This window comes from Schistocerca americana, chromosome 8, assembly GCF_021461395.2.
Source record: "Schistocerca americana isolate TAMUIC-IGC-003095 chromosome 8, iqSchAmer2.1, whole genome shotgun sequence".
In the NCBI taxonomy this organism is placed as follows: domain Eukaryota; kingdom Metazoa; phylum Arthropoda; class Insecta; order Orthoptera; family Acrididae; genus Schistocerca; species Schistocerca americana.
The window spans coordinates 123,455,805-123,480,446 of NC_060126.1; the positions used below are offsets into that span (position 1 = coordinate 123,455,805).

General features: G+C 45.3%; 1 long non-coding RNA gene across 1 annotated transcript; it reads left to right on the forward strand.

Moving 5' to 3' along the window:
• The first annotated feature begins 10,655 nt into the window (after nucleotides 1–10,655).
• LOC124544879 lies at nucleotides 10,656–16,696 on the forward strand. Its single transcript, XR_006967571.1, has 2 exons — nucleotides 10,656–10,998; nucleotides 15,192–16,696. It is a non-coding gene; the product is annotated as an uncharacterized LOC124544879 (long non-coding RNA).
• Nucleotides 16,697–24,642: the final 7,946 nt, after the last annotated feature.

A 24,642-nucleotide genomic window follows, 5' to 3' on the forward strand; every position in this document is an offset into this window, starting at 1 on the left:
CAGTAGAAGTAATACTTCATGGCTATTTTGACTGAGCACAGACACGAACTTAGTAACTGGGAAAGCATGAAGAGTGAATAACGCCTTTTCACCACTTGCAGGCTTAGGCAACCGATGTGATGCCGGTACGATGTGGTGATCACCTCCGGTCGTGGTTGCAGCTGTGAATGTTATTGTTCTCATGTATGACATCTTTTGTCTATGTTGATTTCCTTCCGGAGGCGGTGACAGTATGAAATTTGGTGACTGAGATCAGGCAAGGAAAATGTAGTCGAGCGCATAAAAATTCAAGCATCGGATTGCTTGTCCACGTAACGTGGGATTGGAAATGAGTTTATCACAAGGTGACGATATACGACGGAATGAATGCATGCATCTGACTCAAAGGCCGAAAATAGGTTTACATGCTTCTAGAACGCAAAAACAAAATATTTCATGTGCAACTGCTTCCCGGGCTCATTAGCGTCCACAGAAAAATCACTTCTTCTCCGGCTCTTCTGTGTCCCCCTCTCACTCATCGATGGATCGTTATCTTCCCGCACTGACTGTCCAATCTCTCGATTACTGTCTGACCTCTCCTCTATCTCTGATCTTCTCTGTTCCTGTCTGTCTCCGTGCTAGAGTGTGCTTTATTTTCCATAGTATCGCCCTAGTCACTGCGAGCGCAATTTACATTCTGACCCAATGAACGGTCAAGATTACATCCTGACGCCTCCCAGTCTTTATATAGGGTTATTGAATTTCCGATCTTGTGAGTCGAAAACTCCCTGGCGGCGGCTGGCGGGTAACATGCGAACTGCCGCCTTGTTCTCACGCAGGCTCCTTGTTATGGCACTTCCGTGACTTGGGTGAAGTCTCCCCAGAGGATTCCAGCTCGGACTTTCTCGTGGACACATCTAAGAATTACTTCAAGTGTTTGCGTTCAGCTATCACGAAGGCAGCAACCCATCAACAAATTTACTTGTTTTTAAGTAGAATGCTTCACTCATTTTGTAAGTAGAAAGCTTTACTCAACTTGACAGCGTCCTTCTTGTTGTCAGTCAGCGTTAAAAGCAGAAAAACGCTTTGAGAACGAAGCAAACGCTTTAGTTAAAGTGTACCTGTCTGGCTTTCGGCAAAATGTCACGTACAGATGCAGCCCAAGTGGGCCACCTTCTCCTGAGCTCATTGTGGAGAGGCACACTATGTGATCAAAAGTATCGGGACACCTGGCTGAAAATGACTTACAAGTTCGTGGCGCCCCCCATCGGCAATGCTGGAGTTCATTATGGTATTGGCCCACCTTAGCCTTACTGACGGCTTCAACTCTCGCAGGCATATGTTGGAAGGTTTCTTGGGGAATGGCAGTTCGTTCTTCACGGAGTGCTCCACTGGCGAGAGGTATGGATCTCGGTCAGTGAGTAACGGCACGAAGTCGGCTTTCCAAAACATTCCAATGAGATTCAGGTCAGGACTCTGTGCAGGCCAATCCATTACAGATATGTTAGTGTCGTGTAACCACTCCGCCAGAGGCCGTGCATTACGAACAGGTGCTAGTTCGTGTTGAAAGATGCAATCGCCATTCCCGAATTGCTCTTCAACAATGGGAAGCAAGAAGATGCTTAAAACATCAATGTGTGCTATGATAGTGCCACGCAAAACAACGCGATCACACCATAACCCCACCGTCTCCGAATTTTACTGTTGTCAATACAAGCGCTGGCAGATGAAGTCGGCCTTACGCTTTTGTGCTGTGCATGTCCCTTCACGTTTCCACTTCACCATCACTTTGGAAACAGTGGACCTAGGGATGTTTAGGAGTGTCGAAGACTCGCGTACAAACACAAGTGACACCCAATCACCTGACCACGTTCAAAGTCTGTGAGTTCCACAGAGCGCCCCATTCTGCTCTCTCGTGATGTCTAATGGCTACTGAGGTCGCTGTTATGGAGTACCTGGAAGTAGGTGGCAACACAATACACCTAATACGAAAACTGTATGTTGTTGGGGGTGTCCGAATACTTTTGATCACATAGTGTATTACAATGTTATTGTTGTGATCTTTAGTCTGAAGACTGGTCTGATGCAACTCTCCACGGTAGTCTATCCTGCGCAAGCCTCTTTATTTCTGCATTTACTTGAACCTGCGGACTGTATTCGAACCTTGCACTCCCTCTCAATTCCTACCTCCTACCAAGCCATCTCGCACAGTCCGGGATTTCAGAGAATCGTTGATATACACTATATCACAGGGACAAATGGTGATAGCAAGTGCAGCATACTCGTGTCTAAAGAACGAAACTTCAACGACTGCTGTGAGTGATTGCTTCTGCGAGCCATTTGTACTAAATAGGAAGTATAGTGTATTCAATAGAGAATTTAAAGGCATCTGAGCATTTACTGTCTTAAGAGGGACATTAAAGGTAGGCTAACTACAACTGTGACAGCGACGTCGCAAGACAAGCAATGGCAGAGGCGAAGCACGTGGGATTGGTTAAGCTCTGGCCAAAGGGGATGCGGAACTGATTACGAACCAATCACTATCTCATTTGACATGACATGAAGAGCCATGGCCAATAAATTAGTGTTACTGTGAGGACACCACGGCCATACTGCGTGTAGTGCCTGTTCAGCTGTGTGAGCAGTTGCTTGAGAACATTCGCTGACCGCACAGATCGGTACAGAGAAATCTGTGACCTTTGAGAAGCTGTTTCGACACCGAGCGTGACGCTTAGAAAATTTCCACTTGACGGAGCGACTGCCAAGCGATGACCACAGCAGCAGACGTAATCCGTAAACACACAGCCTGTTGCCAGGCTTGCCTGGCAGTCTGCGGTCATCCTGGTCTGCATATCGTGAATGACATTTCGTCTGCAACGCCGACCGGATTCTACAGAGGTATTATTCTGGGGTTGAGAGAATATCTGATGTTATTTCAGTGATCACAAAATCGAGTGAGATTTACAGCTGACTTGGCAATTGGAGGCCACTTATCAGTTTTGATGTTGCACTCCTTCTGGTCTGGATGCCTGCTCTGATTCGGTTAGGAAATGTGTCATAAATCTGTTGTATTTTCTACTGGGAGAAGCTGTCCCACAACCGTCGTTGCAGGGTATGCTGCATAGTGGCACAGAGACGGAGTTGACGTTTAAGCAGGCCCCACACATGTTCTATCAGACACAGGTTTTGGGATCTTACTGTTCACAGGAGTACTTCAACATCATGTAGACAATTGATAGAGACAGGTGCCATCAGTGGACGAGCATTGTCCTGTTGAAATATGGCACCTTGATAGTGTCACATGAGAGCTAACACACAAGGACTTGACGTACTGTTGTGGCGTCACGTTTTCTTCAGTCCCTACCTCAGGAAAAGCAGTCCGTCAACAAAGGAGGTAGCTTACAAAACACTCATTCGACGGATTCTCGAATGTTGTTTGTCATAAGGGATCCCCACCAGTTAGGATTGCTACAGGGAATAAAGAAGATCCGAAGAAGAGCTGCCCGTTTCGTTATAGGTTTATTCAGTAAGCACGAAAGCTTTCCTGTGCTGGTTAACCAACTCATGTGGCAGATTTTGCAAGAGAGGTGTTCTGTACCACGGCATGGTCTATTGCTAAAAATTGCAAGAGGCTACGTTTCTCCTACGTCTATCTCGGTAAAAGAACTTGAACATAAAATTAGAGAAGCTTACCAGCAACCATTCTTCGCACGCGCCATTCGTGAGTGGAGCAGGGAATGGCCCGGGGGGGGGGGGGGGGGGGGAGGAGCGGAGGGGGGAATTACAGTGGAACACAATCACTCTCTGCCACACAGCCCAAGGTGGCTTGCGGAGTATAGCTGTAGATGTAAAAATGGTCACGAGAAAATGAGAGGATTTTAATGTTACAAGGAGCTTTATCAACAATCATTCTTCCCACGCTATATTCGTGAGTTGAACTGGGAATGGGCCAAATGGTAGAGCATCATAACGCTAATGTTCTTTTAAGTATTTTTAACGAGCGCATACGTTTTTGGCCAGTATGTCACTGTTATTTTTTCTATGCTCCTTTTCGTCAGCTCCTTCAAGATTTCCGACAAAGGATTGGTGATACTATATTTCTTTCAGATATTTTTTGTTTAACGATGTTACAAATCAGCTTCATTGGATTTCGGTCACCATGGTGATCATAGAACAGAAAATTTCTTTTAAAGCCTGTCCACGGTGTACACATAAACTCATTTTAGTCATGTCAAACTAGATTACAGATTTGAGTTTCTAGGACATAACGCAAAATAAGTGCCTTTCTGCAGTGTTACACGCAACGCTCGAAGAAACTCCCTGTAACCTATCGTAGCTCCACCTGAGTTCAAAAGCAAAATGTACAAACAGAAACCAGCACCAGGGTGGAAGTCCCGTTGACAACAAGGTCATTATACACTGATGAGCCAGAACATAATGACCATTGCCACCGCGACATTAGATGCCTCCTGGTGGCGTTGCGAGCACGTGACTCGCTATGAAATGTATGTAAGCACTGCAGACACGGACAGGTCACCCTAGCGAAGCTATGGGCTGCAAATGGGAAAATCTATTGATATAAACGACTTTGAAAAATGGCAGCTTATTATTACGCAGAATCTGTGAACGAGTATCTCGAGAACGGCGAAGCTGGTCGAATGTTCGCGTGCTACAGTCGTGAGCATCTACGGAAAGAGGTAGAAGGACAGTGAAACCAACACTAGGTGCTAAATGGTTGGATGTCCACGATTCTTCACAGAACGTGGATTTCTCAGGGTTGTCTGCTCTGTAAACTAGGGTAGATGGTTGTCTTTGGCATTTCTGCAGAAAGAGCACAATGCTGGCGCATGTACAAGTGTTTAGGAGAACACACCGTTCATGGTAAATTGTTGAACATGGAGCTCCTCAGCAGACCACCCTTGACCTCTACACATGTTGACCCAACGACATCGTCAATTACAATCGCAGTGGGCATGGAACCATGGGGATTCGACCGTCGCTCAATGGAAACATGTCGGCTCTTCGGGTGAATCACATTTTTGCTACACTAGGTCGCTGATCGTCTCCGCAAACGCTGTCATCAAGGTGACCAGCGGCTCGAAACGTGCAGCGCGCCACCGACGCAGGCAAGTGGTAGCAGTATTATGCTATGCGAGATATTCTCCTGCACTTTCATGGGACCTCTTGTAGTAATCGAAGACACGCAGACAGCTGTGAAACACCTGCATCCCTTCATAGTTGATGCCTTCCCCTATGGCGATGTCATCTTTCAGCAGTATATGTTTCGGAATCAGAGACGTGCTAAGTGAGCTACGGATTTGATATAATTAAATTTTCCTCGAGACAGTTGAGTCTCATCTTTATCTACGGTAATAATGGAATTTGAAGAAATGAATTAAAAGGGGTGCTATTCCAATACCGGAGAGCCTTGGCAGTAGCGACGATCTGATAAGAGGAAAATAAGCTGAAGATTTGAACTTAAGTTTGTGTTAGGGACGGCATTTGACTGGGGTAGTCCGTGCAGCGATGATGCTGTGGTGGTGTAATGGCTAGCGTACCTGCCTAGTAAGAAATGAGACCTGGTTTCAAGTCTCGGCTCCACTACAAACTTTAAATCGTTTCTTCAGCTCCCATCAGTATAATGATACAGTGGTTTGAGGAGCATTATAGCGAACTTACGTTCGTGTCTCGGCGACAAAACTCGCCCGGTGTAAACCCTGTGGAGCCCATCTGAGTCGCTATCGGGCGCCATCACCGCTTACGCAAATCGGCGGCCCGTTGTTTACACGAATTACATGACGTGTGTGTAGACATCTAATGCCACATACCTCCACAAACATACCACCAAACTGTCGGATCCCTGATACACAGAATGATGTTTCGTTCGAAAGACGGACAAACAAGCTATTAATCAGGTGGTCGTAATGTTTTAGCTCATCAGTGTAGATGGAGTAAAAACTCGAATTGAAATGAATGGAGAAGGAAATCGACTTGGGCACTGTAAAGTTAGTCTGCATACCCTTGCATTTAATATAGAAACGTGGTGTGTTTATTAGCACGCTACGCGAAGCTATCCTCATGTTCCTAATTGGTTTCTAGAAACAATTGTGGGGAACTAAGTGAGATTTACGCTAGCAAAAAAGAGGAAAATCAACAAAAAACATAGACCGGTTCATAAAATGAAGGATTCGTCCGTGCGGAGATAATGATGAAGAAGGAAACTTTTTTTCATAATTTTATCGTTTCAAAACACTAACGTCAACATATTGAGATGATTAGACGTGGCGGATACCACTTTTAGCACTCAGGAAGGGCAGTGTACTGAAAAACTCGACTTAAGCTAGATAAAGATATTTGCATTCAATTACATGTTGGTTTCTGTACTGAGGCTGCATAGCTCTGTTTCACGGCAATGCAACAACACACTGCGAAGAAGAAAAAAAATAGTACTTCGCTGAGGAGAACTATAGAATTCTTGACAGGAACAAGAAGTGGGCTTAGAGAGAGAACACAACAGTAGGTTTTCTTGCAACGATTTAATATTCATATCGTCAGAGTAAATTTTGTTTGCTGATGCTGTGAAATAAATCGATAGGTAAACAGCGTAGTTTGTATTCACATCTGCCACTGTTGCTATGGCAATGCTGTAAGAAAGAAACCCGGCATTTTGAGTACTCTGCCATTTTTCTTGTGAACGGAATTCAAGTGAGTTTCACGGTGTATTTTACCACAGTAGAGTGTTTTATTGATTAATTAAACAGAAACGTAGACAAATTTTCACAGTTTAACGAGTAGTCGACAGCGAAATACTTTGAGATGCAGAAAGATGGGCAATGAAATCAGCCGAGACCTTTCCAAACTTATCATTTAAGATAATCACGAATAATCTAAATCTGGATGGTCGGACAGGAATTTGAACACCGTTCTCACTGAATTCAAGACGTTTGACGCCGTCCCTGGCAAGCGGCTTCTGATCAAATAGTGTGCTCATACAGAATCGTCTCAGTTGTGCAACTGGAATCGTGATTTTCTGTCAGGAAAGGCATGGTTGCTAGTATTTTACGGGAAGTTATCCAGGTGAAAGTCTCGCCGTGTGCGGGTGGGCGTTATCTTGCTAAAATGTAAGCTCAGGATAACTTGCCTCGAAGGGCAACAAAACGAGGCGTAGAATGTCGATGACATAACGCTGTACTGTAGGAGCACCGCGGATGACAGAGGAAGGGTTCTGGGGCGCCTCCGGACACGATTTCGCTGGTCATTAGGGCTTATTTCGAAGCGGGAATCATCACTGAGTGCATTTATACTCCATTCAGTTCAGGCCGAAGATGTGTCTGGAAACGTCTCGAACAGCAGTGAGATACGAACTCGACTGTTCCCCGCCATACGGCTTGACAACCAGTAGTGATGATCAGGGATATCGTTTCATTTCATAGCAGGACCACTTTGGTTGTAATCCGCGGCAACCTTACAGCACAGCGGTACGTCATCGATACTCTACACCCCACTTTGTTGCCCTTCATAGTATGCCATCTTGGGCTTGTATTTCAGCAAGATAGCGTCCGTCCGCACACGGCGAGAGTTTCTAGTGTTTTTCCGTGTGCTTGCCAACCCTAAGCTAGCCTTGCAGGCACGATCTCTCCCCAATTGAGAACGTTTGGAGCATTATGCTCAGCACCCCGAAACCAGCTCGGGATTTAGACTTTCTAATGTGTCAACTGGACAGTCACTGTCAGTTAGTGCCAAGCTGAGTCACTGCTTGCATAAGGGCTAGAGGTGAACCAACGCGCTATTGACTTACGCATTTTATGGACCTCTTTCTCTTGCATAAATCATCCAATTTTTTTGAAACTGTAAGTGTTTGTTTTTCCGTACATGTACATCACATTTACCGATTTCCGTCCCCTTTGGACAATTCCTTCTTGGTGCGTCATATATATATATATATATATATATATATATATATATATATATACTCCTGGAAATGGAAAAAAGAACACATTGACACCGGTGTGTCAGACCCACCATACTTGCTCCGGACACTGCGAGAGGGCTGTACAAGCAATGATCACACGCACGGCACAGCGGACACACCAGGAACCGCGGTGTTGGCCGTCGAATGGCGCTAGCTGCGCAGCATTTGTGCACCGCCGCCGTCAGTGTCAGCCAGTTTGCCGTGGCATACGGAGCTCCATCGCAGTCTTTAACACTGGTAGCATGCCGCGACAGCGTGGACGTGAACCGTATGTGCAGTTGACGGACTTTGAGCGAGGGCGTATAGTGGGCATGCGGGAGGCCGGGTGGACGTACCGCCGAATTGCTCAACACGTGGGGCGTGAGGTCTCCACAGTACATCGATGTTGTCGCCAGTGGTCGGCGGAAGGTGCACGTGCCCGTCGACCTGGGACCGGACCGCAGCGACGCACGGATGCACGCCAAGACCGTAGGATCCTACACAGTGCCGTAGGGGACCGCACCGCCACTTCCCAGCAAATTGGGGACACTGTTGCTCCTGGGGTATCGGCGAGGACCATTCGCAACCGTCTCCATGAAGCTGGGCTACGGTCCCGCACACCGTTAGGCCGTCTTCCGCTCACGCCCCAACATCGTGCAGCCTGCCTCCAGTGGTGTCGCGACAGGTGTGAATGGAGGGACGAATGGAGACGTGTCGTCTTCAGCGATGAGAGTCGCTTCTGCCTTGGTGCCAATGATGGTCGTATGCGTGTTTGGCGCCGTGCAGGTGAGCGCCGCAATCAGGACTGCATACGACCGAGGCACACAGGGCCAACACCCGGCATCATGGTGTGGGGAGCGATCTCCTACACTGGCCGTAAACCACTGGTGATCGTCGAGGGGCACTGAATAGTGCACGGTACATCCAAACCGTCATCGAACCCATCGTTCTACGATTCCTAGACCGTCAAGGGAACTTGCTGTTCCAACAGGACAATGCACGTCCGCATGTATCCCGTGCCACCCAACGTGCTCCAGAAGGTGTAAGTCAACTACCCTGGCCAGGAAGATCACCGGATCTGTCCCCCATTGAGCATGTTTGGGACTGGATGAAGCGTTGTCTCACGCGGTCTGCACGTCCAGCACGAACGCTGGTCCAACTGAGGCGCCAGGTGGAAATGGCAGGGCAAGCCGTTCCACAGGACTACATCCAGCATCTCTACGATCGTCTCCATGGGAGAATAGTAGCCTGCATTGCTGCGAAAGGTGGATATACACTGTACTAGTGCCGACATTGTGCATGCTCTGTTGCCTGTGTCTATGTGCCTGTGGTTCTGTCAGTGTGATCATGTGATGTATCTGACCCCAGGAATGTGTCAATAAAGTTTCCCCTTCCTGGGACAATGAATTCACGGTGTTCTTATTTCAATTTCGAGGAGTATATATATATATATATATATATATATATATATATATACCCAGGGATTATCATCATGAACACCTTAAATTGGAATGGGAGTAAGGTGAATCAAATATTGCCTTTATTGGCAGAAAGCATAGAAGACACAATGAAGTAACTAGACTGCCTATAGTATCCAGAATGATATTTTCACTCTATAGCGGAGTGTGCGCTGATATGAAACTTCCTGGTAGATTAATACTGTGTGCCAGACCGAGTCACGAACTCGGGACCTGTGGCTTCGCGGCAAGTGCTGTACCAACTGAGCTACCCAAGCACGACTCACGACCCGTCCTCACAGCTTCAGTTCTGCCAGTACCTCGTCTCCTACCCTCACAGAAGCTCTTCTGCGAACCTCCCGAGTTCGAGCCTCGGTCCGGCACACAGTTTTAATCTGCCAGGAAGTTTCATGCCTATACTACGCTTGTCTTCTTCTTATGCAGTGTTACTGCGCGGATTCTTATCGGATGGGGTTATCGGAAGACATCGAAGGAGTTCAGAGAACGGTAGCTCGTTTTGTATAGGTTTTGTTACAATAAAGAGGTGTTTCGTTGTGGCGAGATGTTTTCACTGGATTTCGATCAAGAATTTTCTCCATAGAATGCGGCAGAGTTTTGTTGAATCCCATCTCACTGACCATCGCGATAAAATGAGAGGAACTAGAGCTTGTACATGAGGATTTAGATGTTCAATTTTCGACTGCCGGTGTGACCGAGCGGTCCTAGGCGCTACAGTCTGGAGCTGCGCGGCCGCTACGCTCGCAGGTTCGAATCCTACCTCTGGCATGGATGTTTGTGATGTCCTTAGGTTAGTTAGGTTTAAGTAGTTCTACGCTCTAGGGGACTGATGACCTCAGAAGTTAAGTTCCGTAGTGCTCAGAGCCATTTGAACCATTTGTTCAATTTTTCCATGTGTTATTCGAGAGTGGTGCAATCGAGAAATAGTTGGGGTTGGGTTGTTTGGGGGAAGAGACCAAACAGCGAGGTCATCGGTCTCGTCGGATTAGGAAAGGACGGGAAAGGAATTCGGCCGTGCCCTTTCAAAGAAACCATCCCGGCATTTGCCTGGATCGATTTATCGAAATCACGGTAAACCTAAATCAGGGTGGCCGGACGTGTGATTGAACCGTCGTCCTCCCTAATGCGAGTCCAGTGTGCGAGAAATAGTCTGAAAGGGATCCTACGAATCCTCCTTTGCACAGCAGTCATGTGGCCACAGCTGTAGACGCCGCCTGACCTGCAGATTTGGCGGACCCTTTTTGCAGCTGGGAGGCGGACGAGGCGTGGCGCGTGACGCACCACTACTTCCACTTCGACCCGCTGCACGGCAACCACCGCGTGGAGGACGTGAACTTCCAGTGGACGGACGGCGTGTTCGGCGTGGCGCTGTCGCGACCCGACGCGCAGGGCGAGCGCACCGTCTTCTTCCACGCGCTGTCCAGCCTGCGCGAGTTCTCGGTGCCGGCCGGCGTGCTGCGCAACCGCACGGCGGCGCTCGCCACCGGGCCCGACTCCTACTACCACTACCGGGACCTCGGCTTCAAGGGCAACGACACGCAGGCCACCGCCTCCTACCTCGACCTCGACACCGGCGTGCTCTTCTTCACGCAGGTGCGTATCACCGTTCTGACACCAAAAAGGTAAACTGTGCCATTGCCCGCCTGCACCTTTGCGTTCCTCCTGTGGCTATCGTGGATGCCACAGGCGGTATCCGAGGAAAGGACACTTGTTGGAATGGCCACCCCCAGTTGCACTATGTTTTGCAGTAAGCGGGTTTGCTGACTTCGAAAAAAATGCAGCAAAACAGCATCTTCTATCTACTGACGGTCGCGTAAAGGGTTACCCTTGATGCCTGTGGTGCGCGTACTGTAAGACCTACAGTACACACACCATCAGATTATTCGACTTGTCGCTCCAACGAAGCAGGCGAGTGTCAGCAATATGTCTCGTGGTCTTATCGTGGCGTGTTTATCTTCTGCCGTTAGGTCAGACGATAGAAATGCCACTTGCACGCTTAGAGTAGCAGATTGTCGGTGACCAACTTTAAACAGAACTTGATTAATTTTCACACGCATTTATTAAAATAATAACAAGCATAAAAGTAACTTAACTTGGTTCGGGATGCTATTTACAATTGACAATCTGAAGTTCCTTTGGTCTTGGTACGTTAATCTCATTCTCATATCTCTGATACTTGACAAAGTGTCTATTCATTTATCTTCATGGCTGTGTACAGGAATATGATAATCTTACTAGGCGCAGACTGAAACTTGACTACAGACTAATGCAGACTGACCAATCGGAGGTCTGTACACTTGTTATAATACCTCTAGCGTTCAGGTATCACTGCGCGAGTGTGATCCGCGAGCAGAAAAGGTTCTACGTTAGCAGCAATCTCATTGGCTGCATTACATATTAATACGCGGGTCGGCGGAAGCAGAATTTGATCCGTCTCTAAGACAGCGCCGTCTCGTAGTGCGGAGACGGACGAGCGCTGCGCCTGCGCTGTTGTGCTTAGCAGGACGCGCTCTATTGGGAAAGTTGTGTACGCGCTGACTACACAACAATGCCTATCGGATGTAAATGGGAAGGGGTTGAACCCCGTCAAATATTTGTTGTAAGTTCTATGGGACCATACTGCTGAGGTCATCGGTCCCTAGGCTTACACTATCTAATCTAACTTAAAGCAACTTACGCTAAGGACAACACACAAACACACACCCATGCCCAAGGGAGGACGAGAACCTCAGACGGGGCGAGCCGCGCGAACTGTGACAAGGCGCCCCTGACCTCACGGCTACCCTGCGCAGTGAACTACCGTCGCCGGCCGCTGTGACCGAGCGGTTTTAGGCGCTTCAGTCGGGATCCGCGCTGCTCCTACGGTCGCAGGTTCGAATCCTGCCTCCGGAATCAATGTGTGTGATGTCCTTTGGTTAGTCAGGTTTCAGTTCTAAGTCTTAGAATCAAATGGTTCAAATGGCTCTGAGCACTATGCGACTTAACTTCTAAGGTCATCAGTCGCCTAGAACTTAGAACTAATTAAACCTAACTAACCTAAGGACATCACACACATCCATGCCCGAGGCAGGATTCGAACCTGCGACCGTAGCGGTCGCTCGGTTCCAGACTGCAGCGCCTAGAACCGCACGGCCACTCTGGCTGGCCTCTAAGTCTTAGTTTTGGTTCTAAGTCTAGGGGACTGATGACCTCAGATGTCAAGTCCCGTAGTGTTTAGAGCCATTTGAACCATTGAACCACGGTCAATTCGCATTCGTGCAGTACAAGAGAAATCGGCAGCAGAATGGAAACGGAATACAGACACTCTGTAACGAGCCACTGTAGACCAGGGCTCCATCTGACAATGTTTGTGAGGGTGAAAAACGACGAGTTGCACCATGGTATAAAGTCCACCTTACAGACGGTCCAGTAACATTAAAGAGACCGTCGTCTAGTTTCGACATCAATGTACAGTAACCACTCTCAGACACCATATGGCAGCATTAGCAGTGGAGGGTATATAAGGTGTGTTAGGGGAATGCGGCAACGGAGCAATTTATTTGATGTCCAAAAGGGGCTTGATTATTGGCTTTCGGTCTAAGGGTGGAGGCATGTCGAAATGGTTAAGTTTGTAACCTGTTGGAGTGCCGCCTTGGTTAAAGTATATTCTGACCGCAAAAGTAGATGGCCGCTGTGGCCGAGCGGTTGTAGGCACTTCAGTCCGGAACCGCGCTGCTGCTATGGTCGCAGGTTGGAATTCTGCCTCGGGGATGGATGTGTGTGATGTCCTTAGGTTAGTTAAGTTTAAGTAGTTCTAAGTCTAGGGGACTGATGACCTCAGATGTTAAGTCCCATAGTGCTTGGAACCATTTTTATTTATTTATTTATTTATTTATTTTTTGACGGCAAAAGTAACGATCCAAAACGGTGTTGAGGCAACTATAGTGCACGAAGTGCGATAGATGACAGAAGTTAATGACGGCTACAGAGATGTGTACAGACGAATAGCCATTGACCGCCCAGATGAACCAAGGGCTTACAAACAGTGTCTCCTCAATGACCGTTCAGTAAATGTTGCTGCGTGTCGGCCTCCACAGGAGATATCTGGTTCGTGCATCCATGGCGACTGCTGCTCATTGGCGAAGAAGGCCGGAATTTGCAGGCCAATAGCGCAACTGGACGTTCACGAGAGGCGACAGGTGGCCTTTCCAGATGAATCACGCTCTGTGCTTCATCAGACAGAAGGCCGTTGGCATGAATGTCGTGAAACCTCTGATAACAAACACCCTGCAACAAGCGTCAGAAGGGTCCAAACCGGAGGCATTTCCTCAGTAAGCTATCATCCTGGATGGCACAGTGGATCAGCAAAAGTATTCCTCTATTCTTGTGGACCATGTCCACGCCGACGAGCAGTTTCTTTTTCGTTAGTACGATGGCATCTACCAGCAGGGCAATGCAATGTGTCACACAGCTCACTGCGTGTGTGGTTCGAAGAGCACCAGGATGAGCTTACTGTACATCAAAGTCGCTGGACCTAAACCCAATGGAGAATCTACGGGACCACAGCGATCGGGCTATACGTGCCATGGATGCTCAACAGAGAAACCTAGTGCAGCTGGTCACAGCATGGCTTCACAGCCCTGTTGGTACCTTCCAGAATATCACTGAGTCTCCTGCACATCTTCAGCGGTCTGTGCAAGAGGTGGTTATTCAGGTTTTGGCAGGTAGTTACAGTAATGTGACTGCACCATGTGTAACTGGGTAAATAGCTTCAAAGGTGGGAGGAACGCAACAGCGTTGGAAGAGGGAAAGGGATCAACGGAAATGTTACCTTGAATGGAGAACCCCTCAAAGTGGTAGAAAGTTTCACTTCCTTAGGGAGTGAAATATATAGTGATGGAAGAATAACCAACGGAATTAATAGGAGGTTACAGAAGGGAGGCAATTTCTACCAAACAATAAAACACCTGATTTGGATTAAGGAAGTTTTAGAAAAAACGAAACTCCTTTTCTATAAGAATTATTACTTCCTTATTGTCACCTATGATGGAGAAACATGGACAATGGCAGAAAGGGACTGCAAGCAGGGGAAATGACATTTCTCAGAGCAGTTAAGGGAAAAACAAGAATGGACAGAGTAAGGAATTTAGAGATTAGAAAGGACCTTAAACAAGAAAGTATGAGAGAAGAAATTGAAAAAAAGAGATTTATATGGTATGGGCATGGTAAGAGTATGCATCGCCAGACTCTCCCCAAAATTATGGAAGAACTATGATGGATGGAAAAAGACCTAGAGGGCGCCCAAGAACACAGTGTAAAATGGGAGTGGGAATATCTGTGGAAACGTGTGACCTGGCAGCAAGTGGAGGAAGAAAAGTGGTGGGAGGACCGAGCCAAATGGAGAGGACTCGTCAGCGCCTAGACCTGGCAGTAGCTGGAGCGGGATCCGGATATAAATAGATTATTCATAAAATTTCGCGGGAACTACCAGATGTCTGCAGCTTGTTGCCATGATATTTCGACGCCGAATCTTCTGGCCTCTTCAGGTGAATATTGATAGGAAACGCACTAAGCTCACGTAATTAAGAGCCCGCCGGCACATGCGTGGTGTGTCCAGCTGGCGTTGCGCATGCGCCGTTTGTCTTCAATATTTGAGCGCAGTGCCGTTGCTGTCAGTATTCACCTAAAGATGGTCAGAAGATTCTGCGCCGAAATATCATGGCAGAAAGTTGTCCGACAGTTCTCCTGACATTTCATGGAATATTTGTCAGAATGTTTGTCACATTGTGTTGTTGTTTCCGTTCCAGCTGAACCGCAACGCCGTGGCGTGCTGGAACACGCAGAAGCCCCTGGAGCCGGCCAACGTGCACTTGCTGGTCAGCGACGGCGAGCGCTTCTCCTTCCCCAACGACCTCAAGGTGGACGCCGAGGGCACCCTCTGGGTGCTCACCGACCGGCTGCCCGTCTACGTGTACAAGGGCGGCCTCGACCCCAACACGGTCAACTACCGCATCTTCTCCGCGGCCGTCAAAGACCTCATCAAGGGCACCGTCTGCGAGGCGTAGTTGGTCGCCGAGGCTCGACGATGACGCCGCAGAACTGTCCAGCGCAGCACTTCTATTCAGCTCCCCTCCTCGCTCTATTGTTGTGCTAACAACTCTGTGAAGGCATATAGTCATCTGAGGACCTGAACTTTTCATCAGTTATTTTTTTTTCTTCAACACTCTCGTCTCCGCTAGTCGAAACCTCTTAGTCGGCGAAACTCTAATACTTTTTTTTTCTGCTCGTGGAGCAACGATTAGTCAAAAGAGCACTTGGAACTCGCCTTATTAAAGGACTAGACGCTTTATCACACCGTACCCAATCTATCAAAGCATCAGTATTGTTGTATCAAATTATAATGTGGGTTTAGATCCATCAAGACCTGACTTTTGGCAGAAAAAACGCTTACGGTGATCAGTGAGGTGTGTTTGGATAAACGTAGCTTAAGGTAAAGTCTGGGTTCCAATCTTTTAATCTCCGTGAGGAGCAGAATATTCCTCTGGTGAACAGACTGTTTTATTCATGAGCTACAAAAACATTTGTTCTGCGGTTCGTAATCATCAAATTAAAATGTTTTCGTTAATAGCTCATAATAAAAGGACGTCCATTAAAATGGAAAAAAGTAATCTTGCATGCGAAATACAAGATAATAAGTGCCAAAATATACGCACATATCTTTAAAAAATTATATGTAAGCTCATTTTCTTCCATTTAGAGGTACACTGTCACTTTTTAACATGAAAAAGAAGTACGAAAAAGCTACGGAACAGTTACAGCGTGAAAACTGCGAATGAGAACGCAGCGTTATTCTTTCCCCGTACTATTTGAGGAACTCAACACTCCTTTAAAATGACCCGTAGTATTTGAGGAACTTAGCACTCCTTTAAAATGAAATACGTACCTGTCCTTTATTTCTGGAGGCAACAACTGCAACATATTACACTTATGTCCAATACGTGTTTGCTATGTGCCACTTTTTGCTATAATGCTATATGTTTCGATACAAGAAATGTGCTATAGTTTGAGCAAGTGCAGAAAACGTAAATACTTAAGACATATACGACATACTTTATAAATGCCTTTTGTTTCAGTGACCTTATGTTTGATAATGGGCGTATCCAGTATTAAATCACCAAGTCGTTTGTCTGTGTGCTCTAATTTTATCGATAAAATTTAGACACCGAATTTCCCATTAACAGTGCAGTCACTGCCGTGTGACTTCATGCTAATCTATCATTCCTCTGACGAATGTAACAGTTCAGTAGTTCAGGGAAATGATGTACTAATAGCTATTGAGTCACAGCCACACACAAGTGGGAAATAAACAGAGATGTGGCGTTAAGACACACTCTTACAGATACACAGGAAACGAGAGCAAATGTGGTGCTGAACACAAACCGATAGAGGTGGACTTAAATTTTATATTATGTTTTCTGAAGTGTATTATATTTCGAGAAAGGAAGGTATTGAATATCAGCTGCGCAAATTACGTTGTGAGTAAATACTTCGTTTCTACGTGTCTACATACATGAAAACACTTGGACTTTGTATCTGAGTAATCGATTCCGGTGCATTTGCCATACTTCATTTAAACATTTTCTGTCTGCCCTTATCGTCTCTTTTCTGACATTCTGTCATTCAAGTACTGCAGACAGTTCACTAGAACCATTTGTACCAACCAGATATAAAGAAAACTATGGGCAGGTGCTCCCACGTTACATAGGAATATTATATTTCTTTGTTGTTAAAGTATAAATTGATACTTTTAATGATGAGAAAGTGAACTGTAATTCATACACAAAAGACGACATAAAAGTAATAAAATTTTTGTACATTTTTTTTGTGTTTTCGATTTGTCGTTATCCGTTCACCTTATGCTCCTTCCTGTTTTTCACACTCTAGCAAATACACTGACGGAAAGAAATCACAACACCAAAAAATAATTAATGTAGAGTAATGAAATTTGCCGGCCGTTGTGGACGAGCGGTTCTAGGCGCTACAGTCTGGAACCGCGCTACCGCTACGGTAGCAGGTTCGAATCCTGCCTCGGACATGGATGTGTGTGATGTCCTTAGGTTAGTTAGGTTTAGGTAGTTCTAAGTTCTAGTGGACTGATGACCTTAGAAGTTAAGTCCCACAGTGCTCAGAGCCATTTGAACCATTTAGTAACGAAATTTCGTGAATAAATTTGTCTAGGTAACATATTTAAGTGATTAACACTGCAAGATCACAGAGTAATGTAAGTGAAAGATATGTCATTGCAAATGTGAAATGGTGGTGTATTAATAACCGCTGTAACCACCAGAAGGTTGGATGCAAGCATGGAAATGGGCATGCTTTGTACTCTATAGGAGCCGGATATTAGTTTTTGGGATGGAATTCCATTGGTCGGTCCATACAGGGCGGTTAATGCTGGTTGTCAGTGATGCTGGAGTTGCCGGCTGATGATGTCCCATACGTGCTCGACTGGAGACAGGTCAGGTGATCAAGTAAGCCAGGCAACATGTCGACACACTACAGAGCATGTTGAGTTACAACAACGGTATGTGGACGAGTGTTATCCTCATGGAAAACAATCCCTGAAACGCTGTTCATGAATAGTAGCTGGACAGGTCGAATCATCAGACTGTCGTACAGATTTGCCGTCAGGGTGCGTTGAGTAACCCCGAGAGTACTCCTGCTGTCATACGAAATCGCACCCCAGACCATAACTCGAGGTGTAGGTCCAGTGTGTCTATCACCAGACAGGTTGGTTGGAGGCCCTCAGCTGGCCTTCTTCTAACCATCGCTGCCACTGAAACAGAACCAGATTTCATCAGAAAACACAACAGACCTTCACCCTGCCCTCCAATGAGATCTCGCTTGAAACCACTGAAGTCGTAAATGACCGTGGTTTGGAGTCGGTGGAATGCACGCTACAGGACGTCTTGCTCAGAGCTGTCTGTGAAGTGCCCGATTTTTAACCGTTCATTTTATCACTGTGGAGCCAACTGCTGCCTAGATTGCTGCTGCGGATGCAATACGATGCACCAGAACCATATGCCGAAAACGGTGGTCTTCCCTCTCGATAGTGCCACGTGGCTGACTGGAGCCCGGTCTTCTTGCGGCTGTACTTTCTCGTGACAGCCGCCGCCACTAATCATCTACAGTAGCTACTTTCATGCCAAGTCTTTCTGCATTGTCGCAGAAGGAACATCAAGCTTCTCGTAGCCCTATTATACGGCCTCGTTGAAAGTCACTGAGGTGTGGATAAAAGCGTCTTCGTCGGCTGAAAGGCATTCTTGACTAACATCAGCTCACCACGTCCAGCCTCAAAAGTAACTAAAGCACAGCGTGTATTTAGAGCAAACCTGATTTGCATACATATAGTGGTGCTACTAGCGTGGCTCGAAATCTGAATAGATATAATTTTTCGGATGTAGAAACAGGCTTACCAAATTTCGCTTATGTCGCACAACTTCATCTTGATGTTGTCATTTTTTCTTGTATAAACAAACAATATATGAAAAATAATGATTTGTCTGGCGTTGCTGGATGAGAGACCTCAACGGATTGTTCAGCCGGAAAGGGTTACCTTCGTCCACGTACAACGGCCCATTTTCACACGATGTGTGAGAATTATTGTTAAGTGTACCTAGGAGTGTTCGTGACTGTAATGGGGGTTTGTATATTGTGGTGTCAGATTTGTGTTAAGAAGGGGTGAGGTCAGGTTCAGACAAGTGGCCTGCTCAACTCCAATAACAGCAAGGAGCCCTCCGGGTTTACGTCCCCGTCTGACGTATTGATCACCATCAGGTGTGTCACATGCTCTCACTCCACGAGACAGAAACGAGAATTTTAGAATTTTATCCATGTCGTTGGGGCGAAGTCTTTTGACATGGAACTTTATACCCCTTGTTAGTCGAATAATGGCGGTGAAAATTTCTTCCAACACGGCTTCCTCTGAGTCGAGCACAGCTTCGGCTGTGGAGGTGGTAAAAAAAAAAAAAAAAAAAAAAAAAAAAAAAAAAAAAAAAAAAAAAATACGCTTGCACTCCAAACACAACGTTAATCAATTTCTTTCACTTATCATTACTAATGAAACGACGCATCGTTCATAATACGATGCGAAACACGCAGTCATATTATAGCACCTGTACGTACTTTGTGCCAAATATGACGTTAACATACAGTAAGTGTTGCCCTCTGGAAGGAATTTTGAAGTTTGACCGTGTGTTTACCTATTGCACAGAGGGTGTCGAACATGAATATCTTACAAATGGCAATTAGTAGGAAGACTTTAGTTTTGGAAATTACTTCGTGAATGAAATAATAAACGGTCGCCAGCATAATTAGGCATAATAATTTTGAAACGTTAAGTTCAAAGAATTTAAATATAATTTTGCGAAAAGGACTTCCATTCTTTTTCTCTTTGTAAAGTACAATGAACACACACGACTACCAGACGAAATGAACAGTGTACAGCAGTAGTTATCATTTGCATAAACTGGCAATCACAGAAAGAAAAATGGAATTTTACCCCTATTGATAATAATTACTCAATCATTAATTAAATCAGCACCAGAATGTTATCAAACACATCACGAGACTAAGTGAAGCGTGACACGAGTCTTGGTTTAACACACAAACATCACAAATGCTATAAAATAACACTGTACAAACCCTTTTTTATACTTTTTCTTTTGTGGAAATACTTCAGATTCATTTAGCAAAAGCAATATTTAGTTTAACTTTCTCTTTATAGAGAAGGATATAGTGGGGCGCATAAACTATCATTTACTCTAGAAGCAAATTCTATAACTATTACAGAGACAAACTGCATTACACTAATGTGAATTTCTAACCCCACTTGAATTTGTTTATATTTCAATACTATATAGCAATTTACACAAATGTTATTCTCAAATAAAACTTGAGAAATTAGTTTATGGTAAAAGTCAAGGCCAAATCAAATTTCCTGTAAGTCAAATTATGTACCTTTTCTATTACTCGTGAAGCAGGTGGTTTAACTAGCATCATTTATACTCTTCATCACTGAAACTTTGGCACGTTCAAACTCGAAACAAATCACTGATTATTCCGAAACAAGACACTTGGTCTTGCGCACGTTAAGGACAGGACCCTGTATAGGTTTCATGATCAGGGCAATTTCAAAGTTCAAACACATATTTGTATCACTGAAATTATTATTGTATAACACACACAAATGTACTGGTCCATACTAAAATACATATCTGATTTCCTGAAGTTAGTGGAGCAGTGGCGCCGCGCAGGATTAGCCGAGCGGTCTACGCGCTGCAGTCATGGACTGTGCGGCTGATCCCGGAGGTTCGAGTCCTCCCTCGGGCATGGGTGTGTGTGTTTGTCCTTAGGATAATTTAGGTTAAGTAGTGTGTAAGCTTAGGGACTGATGACCTTAGCAGTTAAGTCCCATAAGATTTCACACACATTTGAACATTTGATTTGGAGCAGTGGCGGAATAGTGGTGGCAAGCATGTGGCGGCTATCTGATCTCACCTCTTGCTGTTTAAGGCTCCTTTCAAATTTCTTCTTGGCGACGTATTAATCATTTTACAGGCATTCCATAATACAAGAGCACCATATTATAGCCGAAACCACATCCGAGGCAATTTCAAGATAAATTGGCTTCCGAATGCCTCACTTGGCACCTACGATGTTGACTGTATAACTGCTGGCCACTGACTGCGTAATGTGCTCTCTCTCTCTTGCCGCCCTGATTGACCGTCAATCCATATTTTATCGCGCGCCAAGCCCTTTCCGTAGCGAAGGGAGTTCCCTACACCTTTTCCTTAATATATTATTCAACTTCCCTAAGTATGAACCAGTATTCAAAGCACAAATTCTCTTTTACGAGCAAACATATTTCATGAAGTTTCATTATTTTTAAACATTATTAAATCTTTACAATATATACATCATAAACTCCCATTTCCCCTTTGACAATTCAAAGATCTTAACTAGTACAGAACCGACACGTTGTTTGGATTTTTCACTAAACTATAGCTCTTCTTTTCTCAGTTTGTATAATGAGGGTAGATGAAGGACACGTAGGTCGCCGAAGTGGCGTCCAGTTGAAAGACTTGCACCAGGGATTAATAATAACAATAATAATAAACTTATTATTATTATTATCAAAATCATTTTAGTGTGTCCTATGGTCATGGAGTCATACTCTTCCACAGTTCGCCATTTCCTTTGGAAATGGAGTGAAGATTATAAAAAGTTAAATGTGAAATTCGAAATTCGAGAGCTCATAATTCGTTCATTAAATGATACGTAGAGAACGATTTGTTTTATGTTTAAGGATAACGAGAGGTTAACTTATTGTCAGTTTGCCATCGTTAAGGACCGAAATCGAGAAAATACTGTAGTGTACACAATAAGCATTGCATGTTTTTTTTTCTTCTTCTGATCATTGTTGTTCTATGAACAGTACTTCAACTTCTTGAAGAACTATTTAATTTTTCTCCTGGAGTGTGTAGGTCGATACATGACACACGTACGAGTATATGCTAATGGATGAAAAGCAGTTGCTCAGCAAAGTAGCGAGCCTTAAAAAATGGAGCAACTTTCTCTATTCTACAAAATTACTGACGTATTTGTAACTAGTTGCACATTCCTCAAGGTGGAATCTACGGTTCCCGATTTGTGGGCGGGAAGGGTGACGATCACGTTATTTTTCACCTGGTGTTTGGGTATCTATGCCACCAGAGGTATTTCCATTTCATCAGATTCCAGTGACGACGAAATAGAACCATTGCTTTATTGATTGTGGCAGTCACTGAAAGCCAAAAGTTTGTTACGTGAATTTCGAGACTCCATACCAACAGAAGCTATTTAAATGTGCAGTACAGTTCACACCTTTGAATGTCCAAAGGCCTTTGCCGTGGGTGCCTGCCGTTTGTGTTGCTGTCGGGGGCTACGATTTGCAGTACTTTTTTTTCGTAGCCACTATGTCTCCGTCACTCGTTTCACGCTAAAAGAATTTCACATTGAATTTATAACGAGCTTGAACAAACCCCAGAAAAATTGCTATTACATACTGTTGAGCCAAAATAGCGTGTTGCGGTAGTCCACTTCTGGATCGCAATACAGTTGCGAGTCCGCGTGGCCTGGATTCGAGAAGACCTTGACAGGTTTCCCAAGTTATTTGGCAACAGATACCTATTCACAGCTCACACAGTTCCCGTAACTTCGGGGCCGACTTTTTTGATGGCGCGTGTCTGGTGCCCGATAATGTTCCACATGTGTTCCATAGGATTCAAATCGGGTGAATTTGGTGGCCTAGACATCAACGTGAGTTTGCTATTACGCTCCTCAAATGACCGTAGCACGGTGGTCGGCATAATGTACACGTAGGCCACAGCCGTTTACGATAACTTAAATGTACAAAATATTCACATTATCGGTTTTGGGAAGTAGTTGCCATCTTCAGGTGTGACTAATACCCTAATAAACTTCGTAAAAATATGCAAGAAAAACAATTAGGCAGTGTAAGTATCATGAAGCCGTCTGAAGTATTTCAATGGATTTACATCAGATCCTCACTTCTAAAAAAGAGTATGGCCACGCCGCACAAAAAAAAAAAAAAAAAAAAAAAAGATCGCAGATGCACCTACGGTCTGAGTTACACAATTCACACACTGTGAGTCCTTACGGTTGTCGTGGGCTTCAGTCCGAAGACTAGCTTAATGCAGTTCTCCATGCTACTATGTCCTAGCTTCTTCATCTCTGAAAAACTGCATCCATTTGCAACTGCTTACTGTATACATGCCTAAGTCTTCTTCTACAATTCCCCTGCGGCCCCCCCCCCTTACACACACATACACACATACAGTGTCCTCTATTTGCAAATAGATTGTTCCCTGATATCTAAAGATATGATTAACCGATCCCTTCTTTTAGTCAATTTCTGCTATAAATTTATTTTTGCCAACACTACTCAGTACCTCTTCGTTAGTTGTTCGATCCACCCGTAGTATGGTGCTAAGTGAATTTAAAATTGTGATATAAATTTATTTTTCCCAATACTTTTAGTACCTTCTCATTAGTTATCGATCTACGCGCCTAATCTTCAGCATTCTTCCGTAGCACCACTAAACTGGTATGGTACTAGGATCTGGGAGTAGTAAGGCGCTGAGTGAAAATAAAAAAATGCCCAAAAGAAAATTACTTATTTATTTCTATATCAGTGAGTCTTTAATTTACAAAACCATGTATTAGTTGTCCATTCTCAAATTTTGTCAAAAACTTTTCCCTAACAGCAGTGGCTGCTGTACACATCATCAGATAGCTGACACTGGAAATAATACTCACATCAAGAAAAGTTTTGCATCTCCCCGGTTCCGAGAATCCCTGATGATACACGTTGACTGTGGATATTGTATCACAGACACAGTCCATTTGACTGTTCAGAGATGTCACTAAACCCGTCCAAAGATGTAAACAACCATGTATCAGCAGTGCCTATTAGACAGAGGGGGGCCGACAGCCGATCATTTCCAATCATTCCACCAGGAAGTACACAGCTCGTGTTGTCTGGAGTTCAGCCATGCCTAGACGGTCAACACCGCGGTTCGATCGCGTCCGCATTGTTACTTTGTGCCAGGAAGAGATCTCAACAAGGGAAATGTCCAGGCGTCTCGGCGTGAACCAAAGCGATGTTGTTCGGACATGGAGGAGGTACAGAAAGACAGGAACTGTCGATGACACCCCTCGCTCAGGCAGCCCAAGGGCTATTACTGCAGTGGATGACCGCTACCTATGGATTATGGCTCGGAGCAACCATGACAGCAACGCCACCATGTTGAATAATGCTTTTCGTGCAGCCACAGGATGTCGTGTTACGACTCAAACCGTGCGCAATAGGCTGCATGATGCGCAACTTACTCCCGAAATCCATGGCGAGGTCCATCTTTGCAACCACGACACCATGCAGCGTGGTACAGATGGGCCCAACAACTTGCCGAATGGACTGGAATCACGTTCTCGTCGCTGACGAGTGTCGCACATGCCTTCAACCAGACGATCGTCGGAGACGTGTTTGGAGGCAACCCGGTCAGGCTGAACACCTTGGACACATTGTCCAGCGAGTGCTTCAAGGTGGAGGTTTCGTGATATTTTGGGGTGGCATTATGTGGAGATGACGTACGCTGCTGGTGATCGTGGAAAGGACCGTAAGGGCTGTACGATACG